This window comes from Bubalus kerabau, chromosome 14 (genome assembly GCF_029407905.1).
Source record: "Bubalus kerabau isolate K-KA32 ecotype Philippines breed swamp buffalo chromosome 14, PCC_UOA_SB_1v2, whole genome shotgun sequence".
In the NCBI taxonomy this organism is placed as follows: Eukaryota; Metazoa; Chordata; class Mammalia; order Artiodactyla; family Bovidae; genus Bubalus; species Bubalus kerabau.
In genome coordinates, this window is record NC_073637.1 from 63990103 (window position 1) to 64006300 (window position 16198).

At 46.6% G+C, this 16198-nt stretch overlaps 2 long non-coding RNA genes across 3 annotated transcripts; one reads left to right on the forward strand and one right to left on the reverse strand.

The window, feature by feature from the left end:
• Nucleotides 1-6061: 6061 nt before the first annotated feature.
• On the reverse strand, nucleotides 6062-8158 carry LOC129627303 (uncharacterized). Its single transcript, XR_008702534.1, has 2 exons — nucleotides 8025-8158; nucleotides 6062-6948 (listed from the first exon to the last, which is right to left on the reverse strand). It is a non-coding gene; the product is annotated as an uncharacterized LOC129627303 (long non-coding RNA).
• A 35-nt stretch (nucleotides 8159-8193) lies between these two features.
• LOC129627304 (uncharacterized) lies at nucleotides 8194-11612 on the forward strand. Of its 2 annotated transcripts, none has more exons than XR_008702535.1 (3): nucleotides 8194-8283; nucleotides 8684-8812; nucleotides 11425-11612. It is a non-coding gene; the product is annotated as an uncharacterized LOC129627304 (long non-coding RNA). The 2 variants fall into 2 exon arrangements; XR_008702536.1 differs by lacking the exon at nucleotides 8194-8283 and adding an exon at nucleotides 8342-8467.
• Nucleotides 11613-16198: the final 4586 nt, after the last annotated feature.

A 16198-nucleotide genomic window follows, 5' to 3' on the forward strand; every position in this document is an offset into this window, starting at 1 on the left:
GCCTTCTAAATGCAAAATGTTTTTCCAGGAAGTGTGATGTAGGGGCCTGGGGGAGGGGGAATACAAAGAAGTAAAAGTGCATACAAATAGGAAGTAAAAAAAAAAAAAAAAAAAAAAATAGGGTCCTGGGACTTCCCTGGCAGTCCAGCAGCTAAGGCTCTGAGCTGCCAGTGCAGGGGACTCAGGTTCAATTCCTGGCCAGGAAACTAGATCCCATATGCTGCAACTAAGAGTTCACAACTAAGATCCAGCACAGCCAAATAAATAAATACATAAATATATTTTAAATAGGTCCTGCTTCCATGCAGTGGAGGGGGCAAGCTCTGAAATTCGTGCTTCCTGTGTCTCTCCTTCCTGTGAAGTCTGCTCATGGCTCCCAACTCTGTCCAAAGTATTTAGGGTCAACCACACTTGTCAGTGAATCGTATAAAACTGCTGCTTTTCCCATCAAAAAAGTAGAATGTCAGCAACTTCATTTGGTCCAACCTAATAATCAGTTCTCCCCAAGCACTTTACCTGTTCCTCTCTTATGACCCTCTTTGTGATCTGTCTTGCAAATGATTAGGTATTTACATGACTTTGCCCTCCACTTGCGGAGAAGGCAATGGCACCCCACTCCAGTACTCTTGCCTGGAAAATCCCATGGACAGAGGAGCCTGGTAGGCTGCAGTCCATGGGGTCGCTAAGAGTCAGACACGACTGAAGTGACTTAGCAGCAGCAGCAGCAGCCCTCCACTTGATTACAAAGCTCCTTGAGAGCATCTCCAGCTAGTATGGCACCTTACAGAGGGCAGGGGAACCAATGAATAGGACAGTAAATGAGTGTGTGTGCTGGTGCTGGGGATGAAAGGCTGAATCAACAAGGGCCCTATCTAGGATGAGCTTGGTTCTTAGTGAGACAGAAGGAAAATGTCACTCCATCAAACAACGTTCCTCAACAGCGATGCCATGGACACTTTGGATCAGGGAACTCTGTCCTGAGGGTGGCTGTGCTGGGTGTTGTAGGACGCATGTCAGCATCCCTGGCCCTATCCATGAGATGCCAGTGATATCCTCTCCCCGCCACCCCTACCCAGCCATGACAACCAGTTCAGTTCAGTTGGTCAGTCGTGTCCAACTCTGCGACCCCATGGACTGCAGCACACCAGGCTTCCCTGTCCATCACCAACCCCCAGAGCTTGCTCAAACTCATGTCCATTGAGTCAGTGATGCTATCCAACCATCTCATCCTCTGTCGTCCCCTTCTCTTCCCATCTTCAATCTTTGCCAGGATCAGGCTGTTTTCCAATGAGTCAGTTCTTAGCATCAGGCAGCCAAAGTATTGGAGTTTCAGCTTCAGCATCAGTCCTTCATTGAATATTCATTGGAATATTCATGACAATAAAATATCTTTAAACATGGCCACATGTCCCTGGAGGAGTAAAATCAGCCCTTTTAAGAACCACGGCCACAGATGAGCTAAGGGGGCAGGATGCAGTACAGCAGTTCAGAGAAACTTCCCAGAAAAGATGACACCCAGGAGAGGTCTTGAAGGACAAGTAGGAACTCGTAAGGTGAAGCAAGGCAGGGGCCACGGTACAAGCCTCGACACTGACGGCTTACCTGCGCTTTCCCTCGACTGGGCTCAGGTGTGACGCGAGCCAAAGTGAGAGGTGGGGACTTCAAACACAAAAATCAGCCTACACATAGTCTCTTCAAAAAGTAGATCCCATCAAGTCTTGGTTTCTGATATAACGTCCTTTCTATGAATTCCTCTACTTTCACCAATGCTTGGCGCAAACGTAATGTCTCTATGAATGAAGTGAGATCACTCAGGACAGTTTCACTGCTTGTATGGAAGCAAAATCAAGAATGACAATACTACTACTTTCTTTTGGCAAGGTACTCTGCACATGTTTTCCTCTCTACTTTGCTCTTTTTGCATTAACTTCTAAGTGCTTTAATGAGATGTTAAATGCATACAAAAGAATATTTAACACACAAGTACACAGAGCTGCAGTGAAGCACGAAACCTCCACGCTGAAGGAACTCCAGAGAAAGCTTTTGGTGTTCGCATTTATTCCTTCAACAAACATTTTACTGAACACCCCACTGTGCTGTGGGCCAGGATCTATGCAACAAAGGAGTGAACAGAAGAAAATCTTCTCCCTTACTTAAAGCATTTCATATCAGCCATTCAATGTAATCTGTTGTTCTCAATATCCCAACGAGATACCTATAGTTCAGTTCAGTCGCTCAGTCGTGTCCGACTCTTTGTGACCCCATGGACTGCAGCACACCAGGCTTCTTTGTCCATCACCAACCCTGGAGCTTGCTCAAACTCATGTCCATCGAATCAGTGATGCCATCCAATATAAGCAATGCATAATTACTCTTTCCTCTACCCTCTTCACAGATGAGGAAACAGAGGCTCAGACCATTGCATTGATTTGTCTCAGGTCCCTTGGTTACTAAGTGGCGGGACTGGAGGAAGAAGCCAAGTGGTTGCCTGGCTCCCATTCTCCTTCCATTGCTCCACCTCTCCCCTCCCACCCCGCCCCTCCCCTCCCCTCCCCTCCCTCAACCGTCTTCCCCTCCCTCCTCCTCCAGCCTGACAGCAGATTCACTCCCACCAAACACCTAGCTCTGCAACTAAAGTGAGGCAACTGCAGAGCTGGGAGATGGGCAGGATTCAAAGACCCCACTGGCCCTGCTGGATTCAAAAAGAACCAGACTGTGTGTCAGGGGACAGGGAGAAGTCTCTGCAGTGAAACAGACTCCAGTGGGGACAGACTTATCCCCAGGCATTTGTGTCCATAGCAAACCCCCATCTTAATTTTTTAAAATGTTAACTGAAATATAGCTGATTTACAATGTTGTGTTAATTTCAGGTATATGGCACTTTTAGATTCAGTACATTTTTAGATTCTTTTCCATAATAGGTTATTACAAGATATTGGGCTCCCTGTGCTATACAGTAGGTCCTTACTGTTTATTTTGTATATAGTAGTGTGAATATTTTAATCCCCAACTCCTAATTTATCCTTCCCCCTCTTTCCTCTTTAGTAATCATAAGTTTGTTTTCTGTATCTGTGAATCTATTTCTGTTTTGTAAATACGTCCATCTGTATCTTTTTTTTTTAGATTTCATATATAAGGGATATCATATGATACTTGTCTTCCTCTGTCTGAATTACTTTGCTTAGTATGATAATCTCTAGGTCCATCCATGTCCCTGCAAATGGCATTATTTCATTCTTTTTTTATGGCTAACATTCCGTCGTGTATACATACCACATCTTTTTATCCATTCCCCTGTCGATGCACATTTAGGTTGCTTCCGTGTCTTGTCTATTGTAAATAGTGCTGCTATGAAGATTGGATGCACGTATCTTTTTGAATTACAGTTTTCTCCGGATATATGCCCAGGCATGGGGTCACTGGATCATATATATGGTAGCTTTGTTTTTAGTTTCAAACCCCCATTTTAAAGTTGCACCATACCATACAAGGCCATCCTTTTGCCTTTTTTCATTTGATTGAAAAGACAATGGCTATTTGTAGTTGGTTTATTGATGACTTATATTGAATAAACTTGGGGCCATTTAATTACGGGGCTTCCCAGGTGGCTCACAGGTAAAGAATTCACCTGCCAATGCAGGAGACTCAGGTTTGATCCCTGGGTCAGGAAGATCCCCTGGAAAAGGAAATAGCAACTCACTCCAGTATCCTTGCCTGGAAAATCCCATGGACAGAGGATCGTGGCAGACCCCAGTGCACAGAGTTGCAAAGAGTCAGACACGACTTAGTGACTGAGCACGCATTTATTTACAACTCAGTTTGTACTTGTTGGGATTCTTTGGCAAATGCCTTCCTGCAAACAAAAGTACGGATGTCTCTGATGACCCCGATGGCAATAAGACACCTCTCAGAGGCTGCCCAAGGCGAGACATGGCCTTCATTTAGTATGGCAACTCTGATCAGTTGGTAGAAACTCTTCAGGGTGCTGTCTTGAGAAGACTTGAGGGCCATAATAGATTAGTGACTGTGGGCACTGGAGAATGGATTGTGGCTCCTTATGTCACATATTTATTAACCTGGATGTGGCCTGTGATCAGCCAAGATTGACCAATCACCACTGAAGTCCTCAGACCAGAAAGGTCATGGTGCCCTGGAATCTGGCATGTCTCTCAGTGTGTGAATTACGTCCCTAAGGGAGGCAAAGATCTGGGCCCTGGTTCCTGACTATTTCAAAAGAGGATCGAGCCTGAGAGGAAAGTCCCAGCTCCAGAACCAGATGTGACCTCTGACATAACAAGAAATATGTAATTGATCTCTGCCCCCAGTTCCTGACACAGATCTTCTAGGAATTCCATGGGTGCCAGGAGCATTGTTTGTTCTAACAAGGTGACTCTTGGTGGGCTCCTAGATGGCTCAGGATGGGGGCTGGTCACCAGAGTGATCAAGCCAAGATCAGAAGCTTGGAGCTTTCGGCCCCAGCACCCTCTCCCCCACATTCCTTTGGGGAGGGGAGAGGAACAGGAGGTGAGTTAATAATAGATCGTGCCCACATGACGCAGTCTTCATGGGTGCGTGCGTGCTCAGTCGCTCAGTCATGTCTGACTCTGCGACCCCATGGACTGTAGCCCGCCAGGCTCCTCTGTCTATGGGATTCTCCAGGCAAGAATACTGGAGTGGGTTGCCATTTCCTATTCCAGGGTTTCTTCCTGACCCAGGGAACAAACCAGTGTCTTCTGCATTGGCAGGCAGACTCTTTACCACCATGCTCCCCTGGAAGCCCTCAAGTTTCCATAAAAATCTCAAACTATGGAGTTTGGAGAGCTTCCAGGTTGGTGAATACATCCACGTGCCTGCAGGGTAATCACTCCAACTCCATGGGGCCCAAAGCTCCTGAACTTGGGACTTTCCAGACCTTAACCATGCACCTCTTCATCTATCTGTTCACCTGCATCTTTCATTATATCCTTTATGGTAAATCAGTAAATATAAGTAAGTTCTATGAGCAGTTCTAACACATTTTCAAAGCTGAGGAAAGGGTTATGGGAACCCCTGATTCACAGCTGGTTGGTCAGAAGTACAGGTGACAACTTGGGGCCGGCATCTGAAGTGGGGGCCAGTCTTCTGGGACTGAGCCTGTAACCTGTGACCCCTGCATTGAAGGCGGATTCTTTACCAACTGAGCTGTCAGGGAAGCCTATTTATTTTTATTTATTTATTTGACTGTGCTGGGTCTTAGTTGCAGCATGTGGGGTCTAGTTCCCTGACCAGAGATCGAACCCAGGCCTCCTGCATTGGGAGCATATGGAGTCTTAGCCACTGGAGTACCGGGGAAGTCCTGTAACCTGTGAGGTCTGTGTTAACTCCGGGCTGTTAGTGTTAGAATTGAGTTCAATTATAAGGAACCCAGTTGGTGTACACTGATAATTGGAAAAATGCTGGGTATGGAAAAAAACCTACCCATTGGATATCATTAGTCTGAGGCGTTGAGGAAAACAGGAGTTTTTCCTTTAGCTCTGCTTGATCGATCAACTCATTCCACAAACATTTATTGCATGCTTTTCTGTGCCAGTCACTGGTCACTGGGAATTGAAAGGTGATCTAATTCGAGCCCTTGTCCTCAGGGAGCTCACTGTCTGGTGGGTGGGACAGATGTCAAACACAGAATAACACTACAGTATGGTGAGGGCTGTAGAGACATGCAGGATCCTACCACAGCCGGCTGACACGAATGATCGGGAGAGGGCAGCTGCCCGTGGCACTGGGGAAGGAAAAACTACTTTAATACAAAGAGCCAAGGAAGTGCTATCCTTGCTTTTGGTGGGACTGTTCTGTGACATGTCTATGCTTGATGATACTAGGAAAGCAGTTAGGGACTCAGGGCCTCTAAGCATAAATGGACAGAAGAGAGACCGAGGGTGGCTACATATATTCAGTTATGCCGGCTGTGGTCTGCACAAGGGCACCCAGATTAAAGCGGAGACCAGGAGGAAGGAAAGGGTGACTTTTACTAATGCTTCCCAAAGGGGGCACCTCTTTCTAATGTGCCCAGTTCAGTTCAGTCGCTCAGTCGTGTCTGATTCTTTGCAACCCCATGAACCGCAGCCCACCAGGCCTTCCTGTCCATCACCAACTCCTGGAGTTCACCCAAACCCATGTCCATTGAGTCAGTGATGCCATCCAACTATCTCATCCTCTGTCGTCCCCTTCTCCTCCTGCCCTCAATCTTTCCCAGCATCAGGGTCTTTTCAAATGAGTCAGTTCTTCGCATCAGGTGGCCAAAGTATTGGAGTTTCAGCTTCAACATCAGTCCCTCCAATGAACACCCAGGACTGATCTCCTTTAGGATGGACTGGTTGGAGTTCCTTGCAGTCCAAAGGACTCTCAAGAGTCTTCTCCAACACCACAGTTCAAAAGCATCTATTCTTTGGGGCTCAGCTTTCTTTATAGTCCAACTCTCACATACATACATGACCACTGGAAAAACCATAGCCCTGACTAGACGGACCTTTGTTGGCAAAGTAAAGTCTCTGTTTTTTAATATGCTGTCTAGGTTGGTCATAACTCTCCTTCCAAGGAGCAAGCGTCTTTTAATTTCATGGCTGCAAGCAGCATCCGCAGTGATCTTGGAGCCCAGAATAATAAAGTCGGCCACTGTTTCCACTGTTTCCCCGTCTATTTGCCATGAAGTGATGGGACCGGATGCCATGATCTTCGTTTTGTGCCCGAGGTGCAGTTATTTGTCAGCAGAGAATCCCGGGATGGGATCGTATTTTTCAATGACTCTGTGATCATGGGTGGTCAGGCTTACTGGGTTACTTTGTAACTGCTTTCATGATGTTGGCACATCTTAATAGCCCAGGGACATTTCTTTGGATCTGAATGAAATTTCCCACGTCTTGCTTTATTTTGGATGGGAAGTAGTTTCTTGACCGGTCGGTCAGGGTTCACCTGGGGGGAACAGAAGCCCCTGTGAGTTCTGGGGTAAGGGATTTGCTAGAGGGGAGAGACCTCACCCCCTGCAGGAGGAGTTGGGGAGGTGAAGGCCTGGGAAGGGAGAGTTGGGGAGGGTCAGAGAAGGAGCCACCACAGAGCCAGACCAGAGAAGGGAGAACATCTTTGCGGAGGGGCTGTGCCCCATGTGGGTCTCTCCTCCAGGGGTCAAGCTGTTGAGGGAGACTCTGGGGCTGCTGTTGGGAGAAGCTGGACATGGAGGGAGTGGAGGAGAATGAGGACAAGTGGTCCTGGCACCTCTGTGTCTGAGAGTACTGGCTGCCACCTCACAAGATCTTCCCCAGTGCTAACAAGCTCCTCCCTTGGCCAGCTCTACTTCAGGGTTACAGGGGAGGGAGCTGGGAGAGGGAGTTCCGCTTTAGCCGAGTTTGCCAAGGAACAAACTACCACACTTGAAGGAAAGGGCTGGGAGAGGCGTGCAGAATGAAGACACAAACACTGCAGGTCCTCAGTTCAAAGCCCTGGGGTTCTGAGGTGTGTTTGGAGCAGACTTGCTTGGGAAGCTGTCGAGAGAGAAATTTCCAAGCCTCAGCTCTCAGGATCATGAGGTGGGGTCTGCGCGCCTGTTTTAGAAGCTCTATAGGGGCTTCCCTGGTGGCTCAAATGGTAAAGAATCTACCTGCAATGCAGGAGACCCAGGTTCGATCCCTGGGTGGGGAAGATCCCCTGGTGAAGGGAATGGCTACCCACTCTAGTATTCTTGCCTGGAGAATCCCCATGGACAGGGGAGCCTGGTAGGCTGCAGCCATGAGGTCACAAAGAGTTGAACGTGACTGAGTGACTAACACACACACATAGGTGGTACTGATGCACAAAAAGCTTGAAAACCATTGTCACCAACCTTACAAGCCAGTAAATAGGTTATGAATCAATTCAACTCCAGTGGCCTGCTTGTGGAAGCCTTCGATCATAACCTGCCATTTAGGGACCCTGGGATTGTGACCCAGATTTCAACACTACCGAAATTCCCTCCTGAGGGGGCCTTTGATGGGTTCTTCATCTCCCTGCCTGACCTTTTCAAAAGCAGATGAGATCCTGAACTCTTCTCCGAGGGAGCTGGGTGTGGTGGATCGGCAGAGGAATCTTGTTCAGATACTCCCAAGGAATTGATGGATCAGGAAAGCCAAAGTGTGCTCCACCCTGCAAACTGGGTTTACTGGTAACACACAATTGATTTATCTCATTCAGATGATCACCATTGAACAACATGCACCTGACAGCCCAAAGTGCGAGAGCATCTGTGCAGGGCACCACATGAAGCAAGTGGAAATGGTGGGTGTCTGCCTTAGAGGTCAGGGAGGACCAGATTTACAGACGCTCCAATGGTCCTCATTTGCCCTGGGGCTCTCAAGACCCTCCCCTGGTCACTTAGCTACAATCACTTCCAACTCAGCTCAGTGGAAATTTTTGACCCAACCAAAGCTATGGGAAATGCCAGCCTCTATTTCCTCGGGAGGTAAGGCAGGCAACCCAATAAATCTCAAGGGAGGGCCTGGAGTGGCCCAGCCAAGGTACAAGACTGAGCTGAAGAGCTCCCTCCACAAAGTCAGAGTCAAGGCCAGCATGGACCAGCCCTTTCCCATTCCTGTGTCTTCCAACTTTGTGAACAGAATCAGAAAGAAACTGAATCACATTCAAAATGTCCTTCTCCCCCGTCTTCTCCTCCTTCTAGTATCAGTCAACTTTAGCAGTACTGACCGAACATATCGGTAGGCCGAGGATCCACGGATGTGAAGCCTGCTCAACCACCCAGGGACCTTGATGCCGATTCCTGAGTTCTACCCTCAAAGAACCTGACTCAGTAAGTGAGCCTGGGCAGCTGCATTTTAAATGGTGCCACGATCGAGTCCCATGCAGCTGGTCAAGGACAAGATTCTGGAAAACATTGTCCTAGGCAGAATGCTTGTGGAGGTGGGGTGGGAAGAGGAAGGGGTGGACCAGAAAAAGATTTCACAGCCTCCTTGGGAAGGCAGATGGCACGCAAGTGAAGAAGATGTAAGGCTAGGCGACAAGCAGAGCCCCACAGAGACCCTGGGAATAGGGAGAATTTACTTAAGTCCATTTAATCTTTGTCTGTTTTGTTCATGGTGGTATCCCCAGCACCTAGCTGGGACTGTGATGAGACAAGCCAGGCACCTGGGGCACAAAATGTAAGGAGGCGTTCACTCTCGGGTGACGGCCCTGCTCTCTCTGCTCCTATGAGAAGCACCTGCTGAAAGTCTGTACCCTAGATGCCTCACCACCTCACCCGCCTCATAGCCCTGGAACTGACAACCAAGCTGCTGCATAGCAGGCACCCTGTAAATATCTGCTGGGTGAATGGACAACTCTCTTTCACAGACATTTACCAAGTGGAAACCGTGACACTTGGTGTGGGCAGTGGCGGTGGGGGTGGGCCCAGGACAAAGTGACAGCCTAGGAATGAATTTGGAGAAGGAAATGGCAACCCACTCCAGTGTTCTTGCCTGGAGAATCCCAGGGACGGTGGAGCCTGGTGGGCTGGGATCACACAGAGTCGGACACGACTTACGCGTCTTAGCAGTTAGCAGGAATGAATTAGATGCAGACTGAGCTCTGAAAGAAGTTACAACCTAATAAGGTGAACAGGGCGCTTCCCCAGTGGCTCAGTGGTAAAGAATCTGCCTGCAGTGCAGGAGATGATGTGGCTTTGGTCCCTGGGTTGGGAAGATCCCCTGGAGGAGGAAATGGCAACCTACTCCAGTATTCTTGCCTGGAAAAACCCATGGACAGAGGAGACTGGTGGGCTGCAGTCCATGGGGTCACAAAGAGTCGGACACGACTGAAGCGACTGAGCACACAGGCACCCGTGGTGAGCAGGCTGGGAAATAAAAAATGCAAGACAGTGAAGGCTGCTGGAAAGGGAGGGGCTCGGGTCAGGGGCGAGGGGGCTAAGCGACCTCTGCTCCGTGAGAGCTGGGACTCTGCCTCTGTGGCACACCTTGTCCTGGCGCAGCACAAGCACAGGGTGGCTGGCACTTAATACACATTTGTCTGAATGAATGGCAGGCAACAGCCTCGACGGTCCAGAGACATGCCTGGGTGTGTGGTGCTGCTTTATAGCTGAACCTAAGTCCAAAAAAGCCGGTGCCTGAAATTAGCTGAGGTCAATAACAAAGGCTCCCTAATGATCCCGACCAACAGATCCCACACTTGGTTAATTATCAAAACCACTGTAGGCGTTTGAAAAATACTGACTCCTAGGCCCCACCTCCTACAGGTGCCAAATCAGGATCTTTATGTCAGGGCTCAGGAATCTGCATCTGAAACTCCCTGAGTGCGGCTCCTGAGCACCCAGGCCATTCTTACCCAGCAACATTGTTCGAATCAGGAGACAAGATGCCAGCTTCTTGGGGGCACTTGGTGGGCCCAGACTCCAAGAGTTGCCATGGCCCTCACACATACCCCCAACTTTGTATTGTGGTAAAATACACATAACAAAGTTTATCATCTTAGTCATTTTTAAATGTACAGTTCAGTGGTATTCCCTAGTGGCTCATACAGTAAAGAATCTGCCTGCAATGCAGGAGACCCAGATTATATTCCCTGGGTTGGGGAGATCCTTTGGAGAAGGGAATGGCAACCCACTTCAGTATTCTTGCCTGCAGAATCCCATGGACAGAGGAGCCTAGCGGGTTCCAGTCCATGGGGTGGCAAAGAGTCGGACACGACTAAGTGACTAACACTTCACCTCAGTGGTGTTAAGTTCATTCATAACACTGTGCAACCTTCATCACCATCCAACCCCAGAACTCTTTTCAACTTGCAAAATTGAAAGCTTTGCACTCATTAAACAAGGACTCCTCGCTTTCTCTTGCTCCCAGCCCCTGGCAACCACCGGGCTACTTTCTGTCTCTATGATTTTGATTTCTGTAGGTACCTGATATCTTAGCTGGTTCAGGCTGCTTGAACAAAAATATCATAGGTTGAGTGGCTTAAACAACAAAAGATTTATTTCCTCACAGTTCTGGAGGCAGGGAAGTCCCAAATCAAGATGCCTGTAGATTAAGTATGGACCATTTCCTGGCTCACAGAGGGCTGTCTTCTGCTGGGTCCTCCCATGGTGGAAGGGGTAAGGGAGCTTTCTGGGGTCTCTCTTATAAGGGCACTAATCCCATTCATCACCTCCTACTACTATCGCATTGGAGGTTAGGTTCTCAACATATAGATTTTGAGAGGACATGAACATTCAGCCTGTAGCATTTAAACAAGTGGAATCATACAGTATTTGTCTTATTGTGACTGGCTTATTGCATTTAGCATAATGCCTTCAAGTTTCATCCATGTTGTAACAGATATCCACATTCTTTCCTTTTAAAAACTGAATAAAACTGCATTGTGTGTATATACCACATTTTGCTTATCTATTTGACGTTGGTTCCTTCTATATTTTAGCTACGATGATAATGCGGCAGTGAACATGGCTATACAAACATGTCTTGGAGACCCTGCTTTCAACTCTTTAGGGTACTTATGCAAAGTGAAATTGCTGGATCATATGGTAAATCCTTTTTTAATTTTATGAGAAACTGTTATGCTATTTTCCACAGCAGTTGTACCATCTTACATTCCCACCGGTGGTATACAAGTGTTCTATTTTCTTCACAACCTGAAAACATTTGGGGTTTTGTTTGTTTGTTTCTGTTTGTGTTAATTATAGCCATCCTAATGGCTAGTATCTCATTGTGGTTTTAATTTGCATTTCCCTAATGATTGGTGATATTGACCTTTTTTTTTTTTTCATGTGCTTATTGACCATTTGTGTATCTTTCTTGGAGAAATGTCTGTTCAAGGCCTTTACTCATTTTTTAAACCAGGTGTTTTTTGTGGTGGTTGAGTTTCAGGAATTCTCTATATAGTCTAGACATTTATCCCTTATCAGATAAGTGATTTGCAAATATTTTCCCCGTTCTTTGGGTGGCCTTTTCATTCTAATGATAGTGTCCTTTGATGCACAAACTTTTTCCCTCTCTGTGGTTTTCCAGGCAAGAATACTGAGTTCAAAGAGAGGATGCAGGTAGCTCGAATAAAATGAAGGGAGGTGAACTTCACAAAGAATTAGCCCGGGGTCCAGGGCAATAGCCGGAGAAGGCAATGGCAACCCACTCCAGTACTCTTGCTTGGAAAATCCCATGGATGGAGGAGCCTGGTAGGCTGCAGTCCATGGGATCACTAAGAGTCGGATACGACTGAGTGTCTTCACTTTCACTTTTCACTTTCATGCATTGGAGAAGGCAACCCACTCCAGTGTTCTTGCCTGGAGAATCTCAGGGACGGGGGAGCCTCGTGGGCTGCCGTCTATGGGGTCGCACAGAGTCGGACACGACTTAAGCGACTTAGCAGCAGCAGTGGCAGGGCAATAGCATTTGGTTGTTATATATACCTTTCTAGCAACATACCCAGCTTCTCAGCTTCCTTTTCTGGCCTCTACCAAAGCTTCACTGATGCCCAGAAGGTTTTGAGGGGCGTGGTGAACCTTGGCTTCCATCTGGGATGCAACAGTGAGGTCTAGAAGCCTGGTGTTCAGGTGATGCCAGTTTTATTCTTAAACACAGCAGTAACCCCTGCCCACTTTTCTCTTCTCTGGTTCCTTGCTGAGCCCTCTTCCAGCACTCCTGTTCTTCCTGCCTTGCTTCCACAGCAGGGGTAGTCTAGATGCGTGCCACAAGGGGGTGGGACATGTGACTTGAGGAAGGTCTGAAGCTGTGGGCCCACAGGAGCCATCTCAGCAGGTTCGGCTCCCTTCACTCAGAGAAAAGGAGCATGCTTTGTACTGCTCTTTGCTCTTTCAGGCCCATTTCTTCCCCCAGGTAATGATGAGGAAATAGCTGGGCAAAGGGAAAAGCTGGAACTCCCAAACTCAGACCCATCCTTCAACTTAAAAAACAAGGTACTTGATGGGAATTCCCCGGCAGTCCAATGGTTAGGACTCTGCACTTTTACTGCCAAGGGCATGGGTTCAATCCCTGATCGGGGAACTCAGATCCTGCAAGCCACATGGCTGAGGGGGGAAAAAATGTTGTAAGGTTGTTAATCTACTTCCCGGACCTCACCCAGGCATCCTTCCTACCACTGCATCCAGCTTGAGCTCCTCCAGGGACCATGCTTCTGAATCAGTTCATTGTAACAACTGACTCTTTTTAAAGCAGAGCTTCTCTATGAGATGGCCCTTGCATTTCAGTAGCCACCTTTTGGCCAACTGCTCCCTTTTAGGAGGATAAGAAGCTTGATACAAAGAAGCAGCCTCATTTCATCTCCTTGGACAAAGAAGGCAGGTGGACAGTGATGGAAGGGAGGAGGTAATATTTCAGGTACTTTTTTTTTTCCCTGGCATAGCCAAACAAACAAAAAACAACCGTGTGAGTTTTTTTCCTCCCCCCTCAGCCACATGGCTTGCAGGATTAGTTCCCTGACCAGGGACTGAACCCATATGCTCAGCAGGGAAAGCACAGAGCCCTAAGCTTTGGCCCCCCAGGGAACTCCCTGTTGGGACCTTTCTCTACCACATTCTGGTCAGCAGGTTCAGGCCTCCTCCAAACAGTTGCCTGGGAGTAAAAAACACCCTTTGTTTTGGAGGGTTGTGCAAACACTGTTACAAGTGATTTATTGGCCTGTGTTTAACCTTTATTTAATTGATCCAATTTACTCTACTAATTGATGCTCAATTCCAGCAAAAGCTTTGTTTCAAGGTTTATAGCCTGAAAATGTGGTTAAGATGTGTAAAAACACAGCAGGAAGATTCTCAACACAGTTCAGGTGATAAGGCGCTTCAACTATATGAATGGCATCCACAGAGAAAAAGAGTTAGATTTCTTTGGGGTGGGAACAGCATAGTGGCAGAACTGAGATTAGACAGATAGAAGCTACGGGAAGAACTTGATGCAAGGAAGAAACTTTTGACAAATTATAATTGTTTTTAAAATAAAAGTAAAAATGAAATTCCCTAGGAGATAGGGAGCATGTGAGCGCTGGAAGTTCTAAATGAAGGGGCAGAGGGGTCACCTGTCAGGATACTGGAAGGGGTGTGAGTTGATGTCAAAGAAGATCCAACTTAGGACTAGGATTCTGTGAGGAATGTTGGGGCTAAAAGGTTTATACACAGAGTTACCCTCTGTTGAGGGCCAGAGAAATGCTTTTCAGATAGGACTGAGGAGAAAGAAAACATTATTTCAAAAATTAGTTAACAAAATAGAGCCTGGGTTTGAACTTATTTACCAAATGGAGATGGTGTTACGCATGTCGGCCACAGAGCTGCTGTAAATACCAAGATAATATAGGAGTGTGCATGGAACAGAACCTTAGCTCAATAAGTGTTCACGATTATTAATAGATTATTTACAATGTGAAAAAGCTAGCTGGTCAATTTCTTCCTGAGAACACAGTCGTTAGATGGCTACTGAAATGAGTAGGGATCTATAGAAACTGACTGCAGTAGACAGCCCACGGTAGAGTGGGAAGAGGTAGGTGTTGGCTTTAGAAACCAAAACCTGGTTAATATGCCCACTTCTCCAAGCACAGGAGACAGCAACATTATCTGTAATGCCATATTCAAATACAGAATCCAGTAGCTTTTTGCTCCCCAGCATACACTTTCCCGTATACATTCACCTCTTTTGTGTATAGATGGGGACATACGGCATAAGTATTTATACGTATGGCTTCCCTGTGGCTCAGTGGTAAAGAATATGCCTGCTAATGCAGGAGACGCAGGTTCGATCCCTGAGTATAGAAGATCCCCTGGAGAAGGGAAAAAGCAACCCACTCTAGTATTCTTGCCTGGGAAATCCCATGGACAGAGGAGCCTGGAGGGCTACAGTCTATGGGGTAACAAAGAGTTGGATACGACTTAGCGACTAAACCACAATTACTCTAAATCCTTGAAGACAGGAAGTAGTGAACATATTCTCTAATAAATCAGTCACTTATAAAATTGGTCCTTATTAAAAACATCACGTCTCAGTTAATACTACAATCCCTACCTCTTCTGTGATAGGGCCTTAAAAGTCCAAGTAAAGATGTTAAGATTTATAATTTTGTCAGAAAATGTATGCTGAGAAAAATAACATTTGAATCCTTTTCTAAGGATTAGTGCACATTTGCAGTGATAACCTAGGCTTGTTACACCTAAGAAAGCATATTTTAATGTCACTTAATTTCACTTTTCAACATGAAGCTCCAATCAAACTTTTCTCCCCACTGATTACAAAACCATGATTCTTTGTTTAAGTGAATTCATATTAAATGTTCCTGCCTGGTAGTAATTATCCTCAGATGTGGAAAGAGAAAGAGAGGGAACGTGAGCAAGCACTGGCGACCTTTCTCGATTGTTGCCTAATTTTTTAGCTAAGTAGTAATGCAAGACAAACAGACCCACAGTGCTTTCTTTAAAGCCTTGTGAAATGGAAGGAGAATAATATTTCCTCTTACTAGAGAAGGACCTAGAAAGTTACCCGGGTTCTTTCACCAGACTTTTGCTGTTATCGAGTTTGTACGTTGAATAGAGGCTACACTCAGATCAGATACTTCAAGACACTTCAAAGTTCAAACCTTTTGACTGCCATTTGAATGGCTTCTTAGAATTTCAGAGCTAGAAAACCATGTTAGAAAATGGTCCTGGGGCAGGGGGTCAAACTTGCATGGCTTTTGGTCAAATACATTTGGAGGCAATCCCCTCATTTAATAGGTAAAAAAACTGAAGAGAAAGTAGTTTTTCCCTAGACAACCCTGGAGATTAGTGGCTTGATTGGAGCCAGGACCCAAGTCTCCTGACTCAAAAGTTGTGTTTTTCAACCTTGGCCACACACTGGAATCACCTGAGGAAATTCAAAAACTGATGCTCCCTGATCCTACTGAGGTCTGGGTCCCACCCTCCAGAAACGCTGACTTAACTGGTCCTGGGTGCAGCTGAACTGGGCATTATGAAAAGCTCCCCAGGTGATTCTAAGATGCAAATAAGATTGAGATTCACCCCTCTTTCCTAATTTTTGCTCTTACAGAAGGACTTGTATCACTTCCCACTGCAGTCCTTCTTCCTATCTTTCTACTTTTTCCTTGCAATTAACCCTATTCTTTCTCTGGTGTTGCCATAACCCAACGATTATTAAAGCCCAATGCCTGACAAGGTTGGGGGGTGGTGACCTCCAGTGGGCAGAAGGGGGTGGGGGGTTGG